The sequence below is a fragment of the Pseudophryne corroboree genome, chromosome 7, assembly GCF_028390025.1.
Source record: "Pseudophryne corroboree isolate aPseCor3 chromosome 7, aPseCor3.hap2, whole genome shotgun sequence".
NCBI lineage: Eukaryota > Metazoa > Chordata > Amphibia > Anura > Myobatrachidae > Pseudophryne > Pseudophryne corroboree.
Window position 1 is genome coordinate 48,967,681 of NC_086450.1, and position 21,857 is coordinate 48,989,537.

Genomic DNA, 21,857 nt, shown 5'->3' on the forward strand with positions numbered 1-21,857 from the left:
AAATGGAAAACAAACAGAATCACCACACTTTTAAGAAACACAAACAGCAAACCAAAACACAGGCCAAGGGCACTTACCTGCTCCAAAAAAAAGAAAGACTTGGTGTTCAGTAGCACACCCAGAAAAGAAATGAAACCAGGGATATTTCTCCCAAAAGCAAACACCTACAAGAGAACACAAATGACAGTCAAAAAACAGCATACAGACCATTAAAACTAAACAGGCACCAACACAGGCCAAGGGCACTTACCTGCTCCAAAAAAAAGAAAGACTTGGTGTTCAGTAGCACACCCAGAAAAGAAATGAAACCAGGGATATTTCTCCCAAAAGCAAACACCTACAAGAGAACACAAATGACAGTCAAAAAACAGCATACAGACCATTAAAACTAAACAGGCACCAACACAGGCCAAGGGCACTTACCTGCTCCAAAAAAAAGAAAGACTTGGTGTTCAGTAGCACACCCAGAAAAGAAATGAAACCAGGGATATTTCTCCCAAAAGCAAACACCTACAAGAGAACACAAATGACAGTCAAAACAAAGAAGCACAGGTTTATTTTCACAAATGGACTAGCAAAATAGTTATGTTTTAAAAATATTTAAAAACTAAAAAATTTAAATAAAAATTTTGACAAAACTCCAAAAAAACAACAACCAAGAATACTCACAAACGAAAAAACGCATAACAAATGCAACACTGTCTAGATTCAAAACGCAAACAAAATGACAAAGGTATGCTAGACAATTACTCACTCTGCAAATTCCACAAGCACCTTCACGCACAAGCCAACAAACAACTGAAACTCCAAACTACCTACACTCACAGCGTGCAAAGTAGGCCCTTAAATAAGCAGTGCAATCATTAACCAGAATAACAGTGTACAGCTGTGTGAATTAACGATTCGCACGTAGGTATATAAGCACACACCTGGCCGTACACACTTCATCACAAACATGGCTTCTCGTGAGCAAATCGCAGCAGAGATGGACCGCATTGCAGAGCAGGAGATGGCATTGCGCAAAAGACGCATAGATTGCCAACGCCGCATGCTGGAATACGCCTCTGCGGATGTTGAAGAGGCAGGACCTAGTACTCTGCAAATGTCTGCTTCTGAACCACAATCGACTGGGGATACTCTGCCACACACACAAAGTGACCAAACTGAGGGAGAATTGGCTTTAGCCACACAAACACAACAGACAGAAGCTGCTAGTGAGGAGGAAGATGGTGATGAACAACAAGAAACCTCACAGGCTACCTCCAGACGGAAGAAAAGACAGCCTGCATTCACTAAGAGGGAGTTGCGTGTCTTGGTCACGCAGGCCATGTCCAAAATCCATAGAGGGCCAAAAAACATGGGGGCTGCTTCAAAAGAACGAATCTGGAGAGACATCACAAAATCTGTGAATGAAGTTGGCTCTGTCGTCAGAACATCACAGGAAGTGAGACGACGGTAAGTGCATATTGACAGTCCTTTTTGTGTGCTAAGTTGACTAAAAAATGTAGTTACATGTGATGTTATGTCTAGCAAACACAAGCAGAACACGTGTCCTATATATTAGCTTAGACAAATAATAAGACTCTACTTTGTCCCTCTTTCACAATACATATGTAGGTGGGCCGACTTCAAATCCCGCCTGAAGGCAAAGAGGGCTGCGGAGTGGAATGCCTCAAGGGCTACAGGTGGAGGAGCACCTGTCGCTGTGGAGTTTACTGACTTGGAGGAGATGGCGATGCCCTGTGTCAGTTATGAGGAGGGCCAAGGGGTGTCTCATATGGACACGGACCTGCCTGAGATCCTGACGGGACATGACTTGGAAGGTAAGTTTACACATTTAGTTGTCTGTAATTTGGACAGTATTTATAATAATAAACTAATTTTGTATCCTTCTTTTTTCCCACACATTCTTCTATTTGCTTGCCACAAAACACAGCACAGGGGGGTGATCCGTTTGAGTCACAGGACGGTTATGTGGTTGAGGCTGAGGTGGAGGGACCTAGTGAGTCTGGCAGTGTGGGCCCACAAATCCCACCTCTGCAGGTTCCTACTGGCCCCCCCACCCAACCCTCTGCTATCCCGGAGATCCTGCTTGAAATCGCTAGGTATGGTGAGAGCCTAAATCGGTTTCAAGACGGGGTCATCCGGGAGGTAAGCCAGATAGCTGTCCGGCTCACTGAGCACCGAACCTGTGTTGAGCAAGGTGTTGCTCAACTCTGCCAAGGTCTGGCAGAGATCAGGCAGGGCCAAGAACAACTTGCCTCCTCATTCCAAACCCTTGCAAATAACATCTTGCAAGGGCTCCAGGCCATCGCTGTCTCCCTTGCCCACAGTGGCAGAGAGCCACCCACATCGGCTCCCTCCCCTGCCCCTGCCCAGGAAGAACAGCCCACTGGGCAGGCCCAACGAAGGTCGCTCCGCAGACCTTCCAAAGAAGAACAGCCTCAGGCGGGGAGAAAAAGAAGAAAATGATGTCTCTCCAGATGGGCAGCACCCATGTTTTTGATGTTGCCTCTCTGTATTTTTGGAGTTGGCTTGTGTGACCAGAATGGATAACTCCCTCTTAGTGAAATGTATTTTTTCTGTTTGGAGGTATTGTAGCCTGTGAGTTTATGTGTATAAACACCAGAGCCATCTTCCTCTTACTAGTGTGCTATGAATTGTTGTGTTTGTGTGGTGGATCCTAATTCTTTCTCATTTGGTTGAAAATGTGTGTGTGGCAGGGTGTGTCATGTTTTATTTATGCTTTAAATATATACTTTTGCCAGAAGCAGACTTTTGCAGAGTACTGAGTTCTGCTATCTAATGATTGTCAGTGCCATCTGCTTGCTGCTTGGTCCATCTCTGCCTGTGCGACTCATGTGGAGCCATGTTTAAATGTTGTCCAAAAATTATATAGTAATAAAAAAATTATTTCAAAAATTTGAGCAGTTTCTTCCAGGTAATGCAGTTCCAGAAAGATTAGGTCAGCATATAGACACTTGTAGACCAATCTGCTAATTCTCCTTAAAAATTGAAAAAAAAAAAAAAAAAAAGGTATGCTTTGCACCACACTTTAATGTCCATATTAAGTAAACAGACACGACGCTTTTTATAAATATCTAGGGTCAACAGGACATCATTTCAAACATTGTCAGATATTATAATCAAATATTATTGTGACTTTTAAGGCTAAATTAAAGTGTATGCTGCATTATGTTGGTGTTGGTTTATTTTTAAACAATTATGCAGATTTCAAACACTTTCACAAAAATTTTCATTTGCTTGTATTTGGGAGTCTTACACACATTAAAACAAGTTTTAAAAAGGCTTACACAACAATTTCCAAAAAAACAAAAACCCTTATTTGGCAGTGTGTGAGATTTCTATGTGAGTAGACTAAACATGTAATGTGTGTTCAGACAATTGCTGGTTGGTAACTTTCATCTGCTCATTAATTAACAAGTAATTGGACATCAGATGAATGTGATATCCAATTAACTGCTAATTACTGCATACACACTTGTACCAGTACTTCGCAAATGTAGAGTAACTGCAGACCTACTCTGCTGCTGCGTGAATGTTGCTACGGTTTCCTATGTTAGTTTTAACAGCGACAATGTTTATTTGCTAAAAACACGCCCATTGCGAGTTGCATACTCCCACACTGTACGCCCACTTTCACGCCCATGTCGGAGCATTGCGAAGTCGCGCCTCCGCAACGCCCACGCCACTCCTCGTTTTCGGTTGCCAGTTACGGCTTTTTTTTTTTAAAGTAATTTTGCACAGTTGTCGTACGTATGTACTCGCGCATGCGTAATCACGCATTTGCGCATGCGCAGATACTTACATTTCGTAAATTTGCGATGCGATGACTCTTAGCGAACAACTCGGAATGAGGGCCATTGTGTGTGCATTAAATATGGGCAAATTCCAGCACGTCCCATGTTTTGCACATACCTTGAATTTGGTGGTGCAGAATTTTTTAAAAAACGACAGGGGTGTGCAAGAGATGCTGCCGGTGGCCAGAAGAATTGCGGGACACTTTCGGCGTACAGGCACCACGTACAGAAGACTGGAGCACCACCAAAAACAACTGAACCTGCCCTGCCATCATCTGAAGCAAGAAGTGGTAACGAGGTGGAATTCAACCCTCTATATGCTTCAGAGGTTGGAGGAGCAGCAAAAGGCCATTCAAGCCTATACAATTCAGCACGATATAGGAGGTGGAATGCACCTGTCTCAAGCGCAGTGGAGAATGATTTCAACATTGTGAAAGGTTCTGATGCCCTTTGAACTTGCCACACGTGAAGTCAGTTCAGACACTGCCAGCCTGAGTCAGGTCATTCCCCTCATCAGGCTTTTGCAGAAGAAGCTGGAGACATTGAAGGAGGAGCTAACACAGAGCGATTCCGCTAGGCATGTGGGACTTGTGGATGGAGCCCTTAATTCGCTTAACAAGGATTCACGGGTGGTCAATCTGTTGAAATCAGAGCACTACATTTTGGCCACCATGCTCGATCCTAGATTTAAAGCCTACCTTGGATCTCTCTTTCCGGCAGACACAAGTCTGCTGGGGTTCAAAGACCTGCTGGTGAGAAAATTGTCAAGTCAAGCGGAACGCGACCTGTCAACATCTCCTCCTTCACATTCTCCCGCAACTGGGGGTGCGAGGAAAAGGCTCAGAATTCCGAGCCCACCCGCTGGCGGTGATGCAGGGCAGTCTGGAGCGACTGCTGATGCTGACATCTGGTCCGGACTGAAGGACCTGACAACGATTACGGACATGTCGTCTACTGTCACAGCATATGATTCTCTCACCATTGAAAGAATGGTGGAGGATTATATGAGTGACCGCATCCAAGTAGGCACGTCACACAGTCCGTACTTATACTGGCAGGAAAAAGAGGCAATTTGGAGGCCCTTGCACAAACTGGCTTTATTCTACCTAAGTTGCCCTCCCACAAGTGTGTACTCCGAAAGAGTGTTTAGTGCCGCCGCTCACCTTGTCAGCAATCGGCGTACGAGGTTACATCCAGAAAATGTGGAGAAGATGATGTTCATTAAAATGAATTATAATCAATTCCTCCGTGGAGACATTGACCAGCAGCAATTGCCTCCACAAAGTACACAGGGAGCTGAGATGGTGGATTCCAGTGGGGACGAATTGATAATCTGTGAGGAGGGGGATGTACACGGTGATATATCGGAGGATGATGATGAGGTGGACATCTTGCCTCTGTAGAGCCAGTTTGTGCAAGGAGAGATTAATTGCTTCTTTTTAGGTGGGGGTCCAAACCAACCCGTCATTTCAGTCACAGTCGTGTGGCAGACCCTGTCACTGAAATGATGGGTTGGTTAAAGTGTGCATGTCCTGTTTATACAACATAAGGGTGGGTGGGAGGGCCCAAGGACAATTCCATCTTGCACCTCTTTTTTCTTTCATTTTTATTTGCGTCATGTGCTGTTTGGGGAGTGTTTTTTGGAAGGGCCATCCTGCGTGACACTGCAGTGCCACTCCTAGATGGGCCCGGTGTTTGTGTCGGCCACTAGGGTCGCTTATCTTACTCACACAGCTACCTCATTGCGCCTCTTTTTTTCTTTGCGTCATGTGCTGTTTGGGGAGGGTTTTTTGGAAGGGACATCCTGCGTGACACTGCAGTGCCACTCCTAGATGGGCCAGGTGTTTGTGTCGGCCACTAGGGTCGCTTATCTTACTCACACAGCTACCTCATTGCGCCTCTTTTTTTCTTTGCGTCATGTGCTGTTTGGGGAGGGTTTTTTGGAAGGGACATCCTGCGTGACACTGCAGTGCCACTCCTAGATGGGCCCGGTGTTTGTGTCGGCCACTAGGGTCGCTTATCTTACTCACACAGCTACCTCATTGCGCCTCTTTTTTTCTTTGCGTCATGTGCTGTTTGGAGAGGGTTTTTTGGAAGGGACATCCTGCGTGACACTGCAGTGCCACTCCTAGATGGGCCCGGTGTTTGTGTCGGCCACTAGGGTCGCTTATCTTACTCACACAGCTACCTCATTGCGCCTCTTTTTTTCTTTGCGTCATGTGCTGTTTGGGGAGGGGTTTTTGGAAGGGACATCCTGCGTGACACTGCAGTGCCACTCCTAGATGGGCCCGGTGTTTGTGTCGGCCACTAGGGTCGCTTATCTTACTCACACAGCTACCTCATTGCGCCTCTTTTTTTCTTTGCGTCATGTGCTGTTTGGGGAGGGTTTTTTGGAAGGGACATCCTGCGTGACACTGCAGTGCCACTCCTAGATGGGCCAGGTGTTTGTGTCGGCCACTAGGGTCGCTTATCTTACTCACACAGCTACCTCATTGCGCCTCTTTTTTTCTTTGCGTCATGTGCTGTTTGGGGAGGGTTTTTTGGAAGGGACATCCTGCGTGACACTGCAGTGCCACTCCTAGATGGGCCCGGTGTTTGTGTCGGCCACTAGGGTCGCTTATCTTACTCACACAGCTACCTCATTGCGCCTCTTTTTTTCTTTGCGTCATGTGCTGTTTGGGGAGGGTTTTTTGGAAGGGACATCCTGCGTGACACTGCAGTGCCACTCCTAGATGGGCCCGGTGTTTGTGTCGGCCACTAGGGTCGCTTATCTTACTCACACAGCTACCTCATTGCGCCTCTTTTTTTCTTTGCGTCATGTGCTGTTTGGGGAGGGTTTTTTGGAAGGGACATCCTGCGTGACACTGCAGTGCCACTCCTCGATGGGCCAGGTGTTTGTGTCGGCCACTAGGGTCGCTTAGCTTAGTCATCCAGCGACCTCGGTGCAAATTTTAGGACTAAAAATAATATTGTGAGGTGTGAGGTATTCAGAATAGACTGAAAATGAGTGGAAATTATGGTTTTTGAGGTTAATAATACTTTGGGATCAAAATGACCCCCAAATTCTATGATTTAAGCTGTTTTTTAGTGTTTTTTGAAAAAAACACCCGAATCCAAAACACACCCGAATCCGACAAAAAAAAATCGGTGAGGTTTTGCAAAAACGCGGTCGAACCCAAAACACGGCCGCGGAACCGAACCCAAAACCAAAACACAAAACCCGAAAAATTTCAAGTGCACATCTCTACTGAAAACGCTCCATATCTGTGCTCAGTGTGCTGCAAATATCTGATCAGTGTGCTGCATTGTGGGGACTGGGGACCACCAGTATATAATAATATATACTTTTCTATAGCTTCTTTACTGCTTGTCAGGACACATGGTCACAGTTACACCGCTCTGTACTGATATATACAATAATATATATACTTTTCTATAGCTTCTATACTGCTTGTCAGGACACATGGTCACAGATACACCGCTCTGTACTGATATATACAATAAAATATATACTTTTCTATAGCCTCTATACTGCTTGTCAGGACACATGATCACAGTTACACTGCTCTGTACTGATATATACAATAATATATATACTTTTCTATAGCTTCTATACTGCTTGTCAGGACACATGTGTCACAGTTACACTGCTCTGTACTGATATATACAATAATATAAATACTTTTCTATAGCTTCTATACTGCTTGTCAGGACACACATGGGTCACAGTTACACCGCTCTGTACTGATATATACAATAATATATATACTTTTCTATAGCTTCTAGTATTACAGTGCAGCATTTTGGTGACCAACAGTATACATATATAGTACAGTACAGTAGGCCATTGCTATTTATATATTACTGGCATATAATTCCACACATTAAAAAATGGAGAACAAAAATGTGGAGGGTAAAATAGGGAAAGATCAAGATCCACTTCCACCTCGTGCTGAAGCTGCTGCCACTAGTCATGGCCGAGACGATGAAATGCCATCAACGTCGCCTGCCAAGGCCAATGCCCAATGTCATAGTAGAGAGCATGTAAAATCCAAAAAACAAAAGTTCAGTAAAATGACCCAAAAATCTAAATTAAAAGCGTCTGATGAGAAGCGTAAACTTGCCAATGTGCCATTTACGACACGGAGTGGCAAGGAACGGCTGAGGCCCTGGCCTATGTTCATGGCTAGTGGTTCAGCTTCACATGAGGAGGGAAGCACTCATCCTCCCGTTAGAAAAATGAAAAGACTTAAGCTGGCAAAAGCACAGCAAAGAACTGTACGTTCTTCTAAATCACAAATCCCCAAGGAGAGTCCAATTGTGTCGGTTGCGATGCCTGACCTTCCCAACACTGGACGGGAAGAGGTGGCGCCTTCCACCATTTGCACGTTCCCTGCAAGTGCTGGAAGGAGCACCCGCAGTCCAGTTCCTGATAGTCAAATTGAAGATGTCACTGTTGAAGTACACCAGGATGAGGATAATAAGAATTTAACCACCGGTAATTCTATTTCTCATAGTCCGTAGTGGATGCTGGGACTCCGTAAGGACCATGGGGATTAGCGGCTCCGCAGGAGTCTGGGCACAACTATAAAGAAAGCTTTAGACTACTGGTGTGCACTGGCTCCTCCCACTATGACCCTCCTCCAGACCTCAGTTACTGTGCCCGGAAGAGCTGACACAAGAAGGAAGGATTTTGAATCCCGGGTAAGACTCATACCAGCCACACCAAACACACCGTATAACTCGTGATACAATACCCAGTTAACAGTATGATAACAACTGAGCCTCTCAACAGATGGCTCAACAATAACCCTTTAGTTAGGCAATAACTATATACAAGTATTGCAGACAATCCGCACTTGGGATGGGCGCCCAGCATCCACTACGGACTATGAGAAATAGAATTACCGGTGAGTAAATTCTTATTTTCTCTAACGTCCTAAGTGGATGCTGGGACTCCGTAAGGACCATGGGGATTATACCAAAGCTCCCAAACGGGCGGGAGAGTGCGGATGACTCTGCAGCACCGAATGGGCAAACTCTAGGTCCTCCTCAGCCAGGGTGTCAAACTTGTAGAATTTAGCAAACGTGTTTGACCCCGACCAAGTAGCTGCTCGGCAAAGTTGTAGAGCCGAGACACCTCGGGCAGCCGCCCAAGAAGAGCCCACCTTCCTCGTGGAATGGGCTTTCACTGATTTAGGATGCGGCAGTCCAGCCGCAGAATGTGCAAGCTGAATCGTACTACAGATCCAGCGAGCAATAGTCTGCTTTGAAGCAGGTGCACCCAACTTGTTGGGCGCATACAGGATAAACAGCGAGTCAGTCTTTCTGACTCCCGCCGTCCTGGAAACATAAATTTTCCGGGCCCTGGCTACGTCCATCAACTTGGAAGCCTCCAAGTCATTAGTAGCCGCAGGCACCACGATAGGTTGGTTCAGATGAAAGGCTGATACCACCTTAGGGAGAAATTGGGGACGAGTCCTCAATTCTGCCCTATCCATATGGAAAATCAGATAAGGGCTTTTACATGACAAAGCCGCCAACTCTGATACACGCCTGGCCGAAGCCAAGGCCAACAACATGACCACTTTCCACGTGAGATATTTCAATTCCACGGTTTTCAGTGGCTCAAACCAATATGATTTTAGGAAATCCAACACCACGTTGAGATCCCAAGGTGCCACTGGAGGCACAAAAGGGGGCTGAATATGCAGCACTCCCTTAACAAAAGTTTGAACTTAAGGTAGAGAAGCCAGTTCTCTCTGGAAGAAAATCGATAGAGCCGAAATCTGGACCTTAATGGAACCCAATTTTAGGCCCCTAGTCACCCCTGACTGTAGGAAGTGCAGGAAACGGCCCAGCTGAAATTCCTCCGTTGGGGCCTTCCTGGCCTCACACCACGCAACATATTTTCGCCATATGCGGTGATAATGGTTTGCGGTTACTTCTTTCCTAGCTTTAATCAGCATAGGAATGACTTCCTCCGGAATGCCCTTTTCCTTCAGGATCCGGTGTTCAACCGCCATGCCGTCAAACGCAGCCGCAGTAAGTCTTGGAACAGACAGGGCCCCTGCTGCAGCAGGTCCTGTCTGAGCGGCAGAGGCCATGGGTCCTCTGAAATCATTTCTTGAAGTTCCGGGTACCAAGCTCTTCTTGGCCAATCCGGAACAATGAGTATAGTCCTTACTCCTCTTCTCCTTATTATCCTCAGTACCTTTGGTATGAGAGGAAGAGGAGGGAACACATAAACCGACCGGTACACCCACGGTGTCACTAGAGCGTCCACAGCTATCGCCTGCGGGTCTCTTGACCTGGCGCAATACCTTTCTAGCTTTTTGTTTAGGCGGGACGCCATCATGTCCACCTGTGGCCTTTCCCAGCGGTTTACAATCAGTTGGAAGACTTCTGGATGAAGTCCCCACTCTCCCGGGTGGAGGTCGTGCCTGCTGAGGAAGTCTGCTTCCCAGTTGTCCACTCCCGGAATGAACACTGCTGACAGTGCTAACACGTGATTTTCCGCCCATCAGAGAATCCTTGTGGCTTCTGCCATCGCCGTCCTGCTTCTCAAGCCGCCCTGTCGGTTTACATGGGCGACCGCCGTGATGTTGTCTGACTGGATCAGTACCGGCTGGTTTTGAAGCAGGGGTTTGTAAATGGCCCTCAGCTCCAGAATATTTATGTGCAGGGAAGTCTCCTGACTTGACCATAGTCCTTGGAAGTTTCTTCCCTGTGTGACTGCCCCCCAGCCTCGAAGGCTGGCATCCGTTGTCACCAGGACCCAGTCCTGTATGCCGAATCTGCGGCCCTCTTGAAGATGAGCACTCTGCAGCCACCACAGCAGAGACACCCTGGTCCTTGGAGACAGGGTTATCAGCTGATGCATCTGAAGATGCGATCCGGACCACTTGTCCAACAGGTCCCACTGAAAGGTTCTTGCATGGAACCTGCCGAATGGAATTGCTTCGTAGGAAGTTACCATCTTTCCCAGGATCCGCGTGCAGTGATGCACCGACACCTGTTTTGGTTTTAGGAGGCCTCTGACTAGAGATGACAACTCCTTGGCCTTCTCCTCCGGGAGAAACACTTTTTTCTGTTCTGTGTCCAGAACCATCCCCAGGAACAGTAGACGTGTCGTAGGGACCAGCTGTGACTTTGGAATATTTAGAATCCAGCCGTGCTGTTGTAGCACCTCCCGAGATAGTGCTACCCCGACCAACAACTGCTCCCTGGACCTCGCCTTTATCAGGAGATCGTCCAAGTACGGGATAATTAAAACTCCCTTATTTCGAAGGAGTATCATCATTTCGGCCATTACCTTGGTAAAGACCCTCGGAGCTGTGGATAGACCGAACGGCAACGTCTGGAATTGGTAATGACAATCCTGTACCACAAATCTGAGGTACTCCTGGTGAGGATGGTAAATGGGGACATGCAGGTAAGCATCCTTGATGTCCAGTGATACCATGTAATCCCCCTCGTCCAGGCTTGCAATAACCGCCCTGAGCGATTCCATCTTGAACTTGAATTTTTTTATATATGTGTTCAAGGATTTCAAATTTAAAATGGGTCTCACCGAACCGTCCGGTTTCGGTACCACAAACATTGTGGAATAGTAACCCCGTCCTTGTTGAAGTAGGGGCACCTTTACTATCACCTGTTGTGAATACAGCTTGTGAATTGCCTGTAACACTGCCTCCCTGCCTGAGGGAGTGGTTGGTAAGGCAGATTTGAGGAAACGGCGGGGGGGAGACGTCTCGAATTCCAGCTTGTACCCCTGAGATACCACTTGAAGGATCCAGGGATCCACCCGTGAGCAAGCCCACTGATTGCTGAAATATTTGAGACGGGCCCCCACCGTACCTGGCTCCGCCTGTGGAGCCCCAGCGTCATGCTGTGGACTTAGAGGAAGCGGGGGAGGACTTTTGCTCCTGGGAACTGGCTGTATGCTGCAGCTTTTTCCCTCTACCTCTGCCTCTGGGCAGAAAGGACGTGCCCCTAACCCGCTTGCCCCTATTGGGCCGAAAGGACTGTACCTGATAATACGGTGCTTTCTTTGGCTGTGAGGGAACATGGGGTAAAAATGTAGACTTCCCAGCTGTTGCTGTGGAAACGAGGTCCGAGAGACCATCCCCGAACAACTCCTCACCCTTATAAGGCAGAACTTCCATGTGCCTTTTTGAATCTGCATCTCCTGTCCACTGCCGAGTCCATAACCCTCTCCTGGCAGAAATGGACATTGCACTTATTTTAGATGCCAGCCGGCAAATATCCCTCTGTGCATCCCTCATGTATAAAAGTGCGTCTTTAATATGCTCTACGGTTAGCAATATAGTGTCCCTGTCTAGGGTATCAATATTTTCCGACAGGGAATCTGACCCGCAGCTGCAGCACTGCACATCCATGCTGAAGCAATAGCTGGTCTCAGTATAACACCTGTGTGTGTATATATAGACTTCAGGATAGCCTCCTGCTTTCTATCAGCAGATTCCTTCAGGGCGGCCGTATCCGGAGACGGTAGTGCCACCTTCTTTGACAAGCGTGTGAGCGCTTTATCCACCCTAGGGGATGTTTCCCAACGTGACCTATCCTCTGGCGGGAAAGGGTACGCCATTAGTAACCTCTTAGAAATTACCAGTTTCTTATCAGGGGAAGCCCACGCTTCTTCACACACTTCATTTAACTCTTCAGACGGAGGAAAAGCTACTGGTAGTTTTTTCTCTCCAAACATAATACCCTTTTTTGTGGTACCGGGGGTAACATCAGAAATGTGCAACACATTTTTCATTGCCTCAATCATGTAACGTGTGGCCCTACTGGAAGTTACATTAGTCTCATCGTCGTCGACACTGGAGTCAGTATCCGTGTCGACATCTGTGTCTGCCATCTGAGGTAGCAGGCGTTTTAGAGCCCCTGATGGCTTTTGAGACGCCTGGGCAGGCACAGGCTGAGAAGCCGGCTGTCCCACATTTGGTATGTCGTCAACCTTTTATGCAAGGAGTCGACACTGTCGCGTAATTCCTTCCACAGCACCATCCACTCAGGTGTCGACCCCGCAGGGGGTGACATCACATTTATCGGCATCTGCTCCGCCTCCACATAAGCCTCCTCATCAAACATGTCGACACAGTCGTACCGACACACCGCATACACACAGGGAATGCTCTGAAAGAGGACAGGACCCCACAAAGCCCTTTGGGGAGACAGAGAGAGAGTATGCCATCACACACCAGAGCGCTATATAATACAGGGATCCCACTATAAATGAGTGTTTTTCCCTTATAGCTGCTTATATAATATATACTGCGCCTAAATTTAGTGCCCTCCCCTCTCTTTTTTACCCTTCTGTAGCTTGTACACTGCAGGGGAGAGCCAGGGAGTGTCCTTCCAGCGGAGCTGTGAGGGAAAAATGGCGCCAGTGTGCTGAGGGAGATGGCCCCGCCCCTTTTCCGGCTGACTTCTCCCGCTTTTTCTGGAATTCTGGCAGGGGTATTTTTTACACCTATATAGCCTCTGGGACTATAAATGGTGTAGATTTGCCAGCCAAGGTGTCTTATATTGCCCTCAGGGCGCCCCCCCCCCAGCGCCCAGCACCCATCAGTGACCGGAGTGTGAGGTGTGCATGAGGAACAATGGCGCACAGCTGCAGTGCTGTGCGCTACCTTGTTGAAGACTGAAGTCTTCTGCCGCCGATTTTCCGGAACACTTCTTGCTTCTGGCTCTGTAAGGGGGCCGGCGGCGCGGCTCCGGGAACGAACACCAAGGTCGGGTCCTGCGGTCGATCCCTCTGGAGCTAATGGTGTCCAGTAGCCTAAGAAGCCCAAACTACCACCTGTTAGGTAGGTTCGCTTCTTCTCCCCTTAGTCCCTCGCTGCAGTGAGTCTGTTGCCAGCAGATCTCACTGTAAAATAAAAAACCTAAATATACTTTCTTTCTAGGAGCTCAGGAGAGCACCTAGTGTGCATCCAGCTCAGCCGGGCACAAGAATCTAACTGAGGTCTGGAGGAGGGTCATAGTGGGAGGAGCCAGTGCACACCAGTAGTCTAAAGCTTTCTTTATAGTTGTGCCCAGTCTCCTGCGGAGCCGCTAATCCCCATGGTCCTTACGGAGTCCCAGCATCCACTTAGGACGTTAGAGAAATGGGTGTTGCTGCCGCTGAGGAGGAAATTGACAAGGAGGATTCTGATGGTGAGGTGGTTTGTTTAAGTCAGGCACCCGGGGAGACACCTGTTGTCCGTGGGACGAATATGGCCATTGACATGCCTGGTCAAATTACAAAAAAAAATCACCTATTCGGTGTGGAATTATTTTAACAGAAATGCGGACAACAGGTGTCAAGCCGTGTGTTGCCTTTGTCAAGCTGTAATAAGTAGGGGTAAGGACGTTAACCACCTAGGAACATCCTCCCTTATACGTCACCTGGAGCGCATTCATCAGAAGTCATTGACAAGTTCAAAAACTTTGGGTGAGAGCGGAAGCAGTCCACTGACAACTAAATCCCTTCCTCTTGTAACCAAGCTCCTGAAAACCACACCACTAACTCCCTCAGTGTCAATTTCCTCCTTACACAGGAAAGCCAATAGTCCTGCAGGCCATGTCACTGGCAAGTCTGACGAATCCTCTCCTGCCTGGGATTCCTCCGATGCATCCTTGAGTGTAACGCCTACTGCTGCTGGTGCTGCTGTTGTTGCTGCTGGGAGTCGATCGTCATCCCAGAGGGGAAGTCGGAAGACCACTTGTACTACTTCCAGTAAGCAATTGACTGTCCAACAGTCCTTTGCGAGGAAGATGAACTATCACAGCAGTCGTCCTGCTGCAAAGCGGATAACTCAGGTCTTGGCAGCTGCGGTGTTGTTAAACGTGTGTCCAGTATCCACTGTTAATTCACAGGGAATTAGAGAATTGCTTGAGGTACTGTGTCCCCGGTACCAAATACCATCTAGGTTCCATTTCTCTAGGCAGGCGATACTGAGAATGTACACAGATGTCAGAAAAAGAGTCACCAGTGTCCTAAAAAATGCAGTTGTACCCAATGTCCACTTAACCACGGACATGTGGACAAGTGGAGCAGGGCAAACTCAGGACTATATGATTGTGACAGCCCACTGGGTAGATGTATTGCCTCCCGCAGCAAGAACAGCAGCGGCGGCACAGTAGCAGCATCTTGCAAACGCCAACTCGTTCCTAGGCAGGCTATGCTTTGTATCACCGCTTTCCATAAGAGGCACACAGCTGACAACCTCTTACGGAAACTGAGGAACATCATCGCAGAATGGGTTACCCCAATTGGACTCTCCTGGGGATTTGTGACATCGGACAACGCCACCAATATTGTGCGTGCATTACATGTGGGCAAATTCCAGCACGTCCCATGTTTTGCACATACATTGAATTTGGTGGTGCAGAATTTAAAAAAAAACGACAGGGGCGTGCAAGAGATGCTATCGGTGGCCCGAAGAATTGCGGGCCACTTTCGGCATTCAGCCACCACGTGCCGAAGACTGGAGCACCAGCAAACACTCCTGAACCTGCCCCACCATCAGCTGATGCAAGAGGTGGTAACTAGGTGGAATTCAACACTCTATATGCTTCAGAGGATGGAGGAGCAGCAAAAGGCCATTCAAGCTTATACATCTACCTACGATATAAGCAAAGGAGGGGGAATGCACCTGACTCAAGCGCAGTGGAGAATGATTTCAACGTTGTGCAAGGTTCTGCAACCCTTTGAACTTGCCACACGTGAAGTCAGTTCAGACACTGCCAGCCTGAGTCAGGTCATTCCCCTCATCAGGCTTTTGCAGAAGAAGCTGGAGAGATTGAAGGAGGAGCTAAAATGGAGCGATTCCGCTAGGCATGTGGGACTTGTGGATGGAGCCCTTAATTTGCTTAACCAGGATTCACAGGTGGTCAATCTGTTGAAATCAGAGCACTACATTTTGGCCACCGTGCTTGATCCTAGGTTTAAAGCCTATGTTGTATCTCTCTTTCCAGCAGATACAAGTCTGCAGATGTTCAAAGACCTGCTGGTGAGACACTTGTCAAGTCACCCGCCAACAGCTCCTCCTTCACATTCTCCCGCAACTGGGGCTGCGAGGAAAAGGCTAAGAATTTCGAGCCCACCCGCTGGCGGTGATGCAAGGCAGTCTGGAGCGAGTGCTGACATCTGGTCCGGACTGAAGGACCTGCCAACGATTACTGACATGTCGTCTACTGTCACTGCATATGATTCTGTCACCATTGAATGAATGGTGGAGAATTATATGAGTGACCGCATCCAAGTAGGCATGTCAGACAGTCCATACGTATACTGGCAGGAAAAAGAGGCAATTTGGAGGCCCTTGCACAAACTGGCTTTATTTTACCTAAGTTGCCCCCACCTCCAGTGTGTACTCCGAAAGAGTGTTTAGTGCAGCCGCTCACCTTGTCAGCAATCGGTGTACGAGGTAACTTCCAGAAAATGTGGAGAAGATGATGTTCATCAAAATGAATTATAATCAATTCCTCCGTGGAGACATTCACCAGCAATTGCCTCGAGAAGTACACAGGGATCTGAGATGGTGGATTCCAGTGGGGACTAATTAATAATCTGTAAGGAGGGGGATGTACACAGTGAAAGGGGTGAGGAATCGTATGATGAGGAGGAGGTGGACATCTTGCCTCTGTAGAGCCAGTTTGTGCAAGGAGAGATTGATTGCTTCTTTTTTAGTGGGGGCCCAAACCAACCAGTCATTTCAGCCACAGTCGTGTGGCAGACCCTGTCACTGAAATGATGGGTTTGTTAAAGTGTGCATGTCCTGTTTATACAACATAAGGGTGGGTGGGAGGGCCCAAGGACAATTCCATCTTGCACCTCTTTTTAAAAATTTTTATCTCTGCATCATGTGATGTTTGGGGCTAATTTTTTTAAGTGCCATCCTGTCTAACACTGCAGTGCCACTCCTAGATGGGCCTGGTGTTTGTGCCGGCCACTTAGGTCGCTTAGCTTAGTCATCCAGCGACCTCGGTCTGAAATGAGTGGAAATTATGGTTATTGTTATGGTTATTGAGGTTAATAATACTATGGGATCAAAATTACTAGGGATGAGCGGGTTCGGTTCCTCGGAATCCGAACCCGCCCGAACTTCATGTTTTTTTACACGGGTCCGAGCGACTCGGATCTTCCCGCCTTGCTCGGTTAACCCGAGCGCGCCCGAACGTCATCATCCCGCTGTCGGATTCTCGCGAGGCTCGGATTCTATCGCGAGACTCGGATTCTATATAAGGAGCCGCGCGTCGCCGCCATTTTCACACGTGCGTTGAGATTCATAGGGAGAGGACGTGGCTGGCGTCCTCTCCGTTTATAGAGAAGAGAGTGAGACAGTAGAGAGAGACACAGTAGTAATTTTGGGGAGCATTAGGAGGAGTACTAGTTACTTGCTGAAGTGATAGATAGTGTGACTGTATATTATCTGACTTGTGGGGGAGACACTGACAGTGGGGAGCAGTTAGAGTCTGAGAGCAGGACTCAGGAGTACATATAACGTACAGTGCACACTTTTGCTGCCAGAATGCCACACTGCCATTGTGACCACACTGACCACCAGTATAATATATATTGTGATTGTCTGCTTAGGAGTACTACTTGCAAGTTGCTGATAGTGTGACCAGTGACCTGACCACCAGTCACCACCAGTTTAATATATATATATATATATATATATATATAATTGTATATAATATATATATAATATTGTATACCACCTACCCGTGTTTTTTTTTTTTTCTTTCTTCTTTATACATACTACTATAGTAGCTTACTGTAGCAGTCTGTGGTGCTGCTGAGCTGACTGTGTCCAGCAGGTCCGTCATCAGTCATTACATAATAAATATATATACCTGTCCGGCTGCAGTACTAGTGATATTATATATATATATATATATATATATATATATATATATATATTGATTTCATCTCATTATCATCCAGTCTATATTAGCAGCAGACACAGTACGGTAGTCCACGGCTGTAGCTACCTCTGTGTCGGCAGTCGCTCGTCCATCCATAATTGTATACCACCTACCCGTGGTTTTTTTTTTCTTTCTTCTTTATACATACTACTATAGTAGCTTACTGTAGCAGTCTGCGGTGCTGCTGAGCTGACAGTGTCCAGCAGGTCCGTCATCAGTCATTATATAATAAATATATCTACCTGTCCGGCTGCAGTACTAGTGTGATATAATATATATTGATTTCATCTCATTATCATCCAGTCTATATTAGCAGCAGACACAGTACGGTAGTCCACGGCTGTAGCTACCTCTGTGTCGGCAGTCGCTCGTCCATCCATAATTGTATACCACCTACCCGTGGTTTTTTTTTTCTTTCTTCTTTATACATACTACTATAGTAGCTTACTGTAGCAGTCTGCGGTGCTGCTGAGCTGACAGTGTCCAGCAGGTCCGTCATCAGTCATTACATAATAAATATATATACCTGTCCGGCTGCAGTACTAGTGATATTATATATATATATATATTGATTTCATCTCATTATCATCCAGTCTATATTAGCAGCAGACACAGTACGATAGTCCACGGCTGTAGCTACCTCTGTGTCGGCAGTCGCTCGTCCATCCATAATTGTATACCACCTACCCGTGTTTTTTTTTTTTTTCTTTCTTCTTTATACATACTACTATAGTAGCTTACTGTAGCAGTCTGCGGTGCTGCTGAGCTGACAGTGTCCAGCAGGTCCGTCATCAGTCATTACATAATAAATATATCTACCTGTCCGGCTGCAGTACTAGTGTGATATAATATATATTGATTTCATCTCATTATCATCCAGTCTATATTAGCAGCAGACACAGTACGGTAGTCCACGGCTGTAGCTACCTCTGTGTCGGCAGTCGCTCGTCCATCCATAATTGTATACCACCTACCCGTGGTTTTTTTTTTTCTTTCTTCTTTGTACATACTACTATAGAGTATAGTAGCTTACTGTAGCAGTCTGCGGTGCTGCTGAGCTGACAGTGTCCAGCAGGTCCGTCATCAGTCATTACATAATAAATATATATACCTGTCCGGCTGCAGTACTAGTGATATTATATATATATATATATTAATTTCATCTCCTTATCATCCAGTCTATATTAGCAGCAGACACAGTACGGTAGTCCACGGCTGTAGCTACCTCTGTGTCGGCAGTCGCTCGTCCATCCATAAGTATACTAGTATCCATCCATCTCCATTGTTTGCCTGAGGTGCCTTTTAGTTGTGCCTATTAAAATATGGAGAACAAAAATGTTGAGGTTCCAAAATTAGGGAAAGATCAAGATCCACTTCCACCTCGTGCTGAAGCTGCTGCCACTAGTCATGGCCGAGACGATGAAATGCCAGCAACGTCGTCTGCCAAGGCCGATGCCCAATGTCATAGTACAGAGCATGTAAAATCCAAAACACCAAATATCAGTAAAAAAAGGACTCCAAAATCTAAAATAAAATTGTCGGAGGAGAAGCGTAAACTTGCCAATATGCCATTTACCACACGGAGTGGCAAGGAACGGCTGAGGCCCTGGCCTATGTTCATGGCTAGTGGTTCAGCTTCACATGAGGATGGAAGCACTCAGCCTCTCGCTAGAAAACTGAAAAGACTCAAGCTGGCAAAAGCACCGCAAAGAACTGTGCGTTCTTCGAAATCCCAAATCCACAAGGAGAGTCCAATTGTGTCGGTTGCGATGCCTGACCTTCCCAACACTGGACGTGAAGAGCATGCGCCTTCCACCATTTGCACACCCCCTGCAAGTGCTGGAAGGAGCACCCGCAGTCCAGTTCCTGATAGTCAGATTGAAGATGTCAGTGTTGAAGTACACCAGGATGAGGAGGATATGGGTGTTGCTGGCGCTGGGGAGGAAATTGACAAGGAGGATTCTGATGGTGAGGTGGTTTGTTTAAGTCAGGCACCCGGGGAGACACCTGTTGTCCGTGGGAGGAATAGGGCCGTTGACATGCCTGGTGAAAATACCAAGAAAATCAGCTCTTCGGTGTGGAAGTATTTCACCAGAAATGCGGACAACATTTGTCAAGCCGTGTGTTGCCTTTGTCAAGCTGTAATAAGTAGGGGTAAGGACGTTAACCACCTCGGAACATCCTCCCTTATACGTCACCTGCAGCGCATTCATAATAAGTCAGTGACAAGTTCAAAAACTTTGGGCGACAGCGGAAGCAGTCCACTGACCAGTAAATCCCTTCCTCTTGTAACCAAGCTCACGCAAACCACCCCACCAACTCCCTCAGTGTCAATTTCCTCCTTCCCCAGGAATGCCAATAGTCCTGCATGCCATGTCACTGGCAATTCTGACGAGTCCTCTCCTGCCTGGGATTCCTCCGATGCATCCTTGCGTGTAACGCCTACTGCTGCTGGCGCTGCTGTTGTTGCTGCTGGGAGTCGATGGTCATCCCAGAGGGGAAGTCGTAAGCCCACTTTTACTACTTCCACCAAGCAATTGACTGTCCAACAGTCCTTTGCGAGGAAGATGAAATATCACAGCAGTCATCCTGTTGCAAAGCGGATAACTGAGGCCTTGACAACTATGTTGGTGTTAGACGTGCGTTCGGTATCCGCCGTTAGTTCACAGGGAACTAGACAATTTCTTGAGGCAGTGTGCCCCCGTTACCAAATACCATCTAGGTTCCACTTCTCTAGGCAGGCGATACCGAGAATGTACACGGACGTCAGAAAAAGAGTCACCAGTGTCCTAAAAAATGCAGTTGTACCCAATGTCCACTTAACCACGGACATGTGGACAAGTGGAGCAGGGCAGGGTCAGGACTATATGACTGTGACAGCCCACTGGGTAGATGTATGGACTCCCGCCGCAAGAACAGCAGCGGCGGCACCAGTAGCAGCATCTCGCAAACGCCAACTCTTTCCTAGGCAGGCTACGCTTTGTATCACCGGTTTCCAGAATACGCACACAGCTGAAAACCTCTTACGGCAACTGAGGAAGATCATCGCGGAATGGCTTACCCCAATTGGACTCTCCTGTGGATTTGTGGCATCGGACAACGCCAGCAATATTGTGTGTGCATTAAATATGGGCAAATTCCAGCACGTCCCATGTTTTGCACATACCTTGAATTTGGTGGTGCAGAATTTTTTAAAAAATGACAGGGGCGTGCAAGAGATGCTGTCGGTGGCCAGAAGAATTGCGGGACACTTTCGGCGTACAGGCACCATGTACAGAAGACTGGAGCACCACCAAAAACGCCTGAACCTGCCCTGCCATCATCTGAAGCAAGATGTGGTAACGAGGTGGAATTCAACCCTCTATATGCTTCAGAGGTTGGAGGAGCAGCAAAAGGCCATTCAAGCCTATACAATTGAGCACGATATAGGAGGTGGAATGTACCTGTCTCAAGCGCAGTGGAGAATGATTTCAACGTTGTGCAAGGTTCTGCAACCTTTTGAACTTGCCACACGTGAAGTCAGTTCAGACACTGCCAGCCTGAGTCAGGTCATTCCCCTCATCAGGCTTTTGCAGAAGAAGCTGGAGGCATTGAAGGAGGAGCTAAAAGGGAGCGATTCCGCTAGGCATGTGGGACTTGTGGATGGAGCCCTTAATTCGCTTAACAAGGATTCACGGGTGGTCAATCTGTTGAAATCAGAGCACTACATTTTGGCCACCGTGCTCGATCCTAGATTTAAAACCTACCTTGGATCTCTCTTTCCGGCAGACACAAGTCTGCTGGGGTTCAAAGACCTGCTGGTGACAAAATTGTCAAGTCAAGCGGAACGCGACCTGTCAACATCTCCTCCTTCACATTCTCCCGCAACTCGGGGTGCGAGGAAAAGGCTCAGAATTCCGAGCCCACCCGCTGGCGGTGATGCAGGGCAGTCTGGAGCGACTGCTGATGCTGACATCTGGTCCGGACTGAAGGACCTGACAACGATTACGGACATGTCGTCTACTGTCACTGCATATGATTCTCTCACCATTGAAAGAATGGTGGAGGATTATATGAGTGACCGCATCCAAGTAGGCACGTCAGACAGTCCGT